Here is a 1,749-nt window from a genome sequence, read left to right as displayed (position 1 = left end):
AGAAGTATCAAGTATCAACCTTAGTCCCCCCCCAAACCCTGAAGGATCTAGAAAAACAGCTCTCAGAAAGAGAAATGTCTCTGGAATGACTCTTGTTTTCCTGGGCAAGTCTGGTCCTGATACCAACTAAATAAAGGAGGGATTAGTACTTGGATATTTAATAACTCCTGGCATTTTAAACCCAAATAATTATTTTTAAAAACGTATCTTTATTGTGGAAAGTATTACAGATATGTCTCCCCTTTTCCCCCATTAACCCCCTCCACCATGGACCTGTTCTCCTCTCACCCCCGGAACATCAATGATGAGAGAGAATCATTGATTAGCAAACCTCCTGCACGCCCCCTGCTGGGTATTGAGCCCGAAACCAGGGCTTGTGCCCCAACCAGGAATTGAGCTGTGACCTCCTGGTTCATAGGTCTACGCTCAACCACTGAGCTACACTGGCCATGCGGATCTATTTTGTTCATGAGTTTATTTTGTTCGTTAGATTGCACATATGAGTGCGATCATGTGATACTTGTCTTCTCTGACTGGCTTATTTCACTTAGCATAATACTCTCCAGATCCCTCCATGCTGTGTCAAAGGGTAAGAGATCCTTCTTTTTTACTGCTGCATAGAATTCCATGGTGTAAATGTACCACGGCATTTTTACCCACTCATCTACTGATGGGCACTTGGGCTGTTTCCAGATCTTTGCCATTATAAATTACGATGCTATGAACAAAGGGGTGCATATATTTATTCTGATTCGTGGTTCATTTTTTTTGCCTGTTCTATGAAAGTGGAGTCTTCACCTCCCTAAGTGCCTCCATTGGGTTCTTTGCTGTTGTGATGGACAAGTTGAACTTAGGGAATGTAGTTGAATGCAATTCCATTTTCACATCACAGAATCTCCTAGCATTAGTTGAGTTCATTAAAACTATGAGGATTTGTTCAAGTTATGCATATCTCGAACATCTTAAAATAAACAAAATAACTGATGTACACCTTGGCCGTCATGACTTTTATGAGAGCTTCACATTCTCAGACCCAATGAGGCGTTTTCAGTGTGTTGGCCTATGAAACCTGAAATGGAGGGTGCGGGTGGGGGGTGGGGGGAGAAACCAGAAACCAGAAGCTGCTTGAACTTGAGAAAATTGTTTCCTTTCCCCTTATATTGGAGAGAGGCCAACATTCTTGACTGTTATTGAACATGGTATCAAAAGAATGTGCCTGAAGTGTGTAGCCAGTGACCTTTACAATCACTGTACACTTGTGATGGGAAAGTATTTACCACAATACTTTCTTTAACTTAAGTGCAGTAAAATCTACTTGTTTTTAGCTTTAGCCTTGGCAACAGGCAAAATAGCACAATGACGTCCTGTACTGCCCCTGCAAATATTTTAAAAATAAATACACATGAGAATCCCCCCATATATATATTAGAGACCTGATGCATGAAATTTGTTCACTAGAGGGAAGGGGGGGTGTCCCTTAGCCCAGCCTGTGCCCTCTCGCAGTCCGGGAGCCCTCGGGAGACGTCCGACTGATGGCTTAGGCTTGCTCCCCTTGGAGTTGGACATCCCTAGCGCTGCCACAGAGGTAGGAGAGGCTCCCACCACCACCACTGCGCTTGCCAGCCTTGAGCTCTGCTTTTGGCTGAATAGCGCTCCCTCTGTGGAAGCGCACTGACCACCAGGGGTCAGCTCCTGTGCTGAGCGTCTGCCCCCTGGTGGTCAGTGCATGTCATAGCTACCTGTCGTTTT

Source organism: Myotis davidii, unplaced genomic scaffold, assembly GCF_000327345.1.
Source record: "Myotis davidii unplaced genomic scaffold, ASM32734v1 scaffold436, whole genome shotgun sequence".
Lineage (NCBI taxonomy): Eukaryota > Metazoa > Chordata > Mammalia > Chiroptera > Vespertilionidae > Myotis > Myotis davidii.
The sequence above is the reverse complement of the archived record's forward strand: the minus strand, read 5'-3'. Positions refer to the sequence as shown.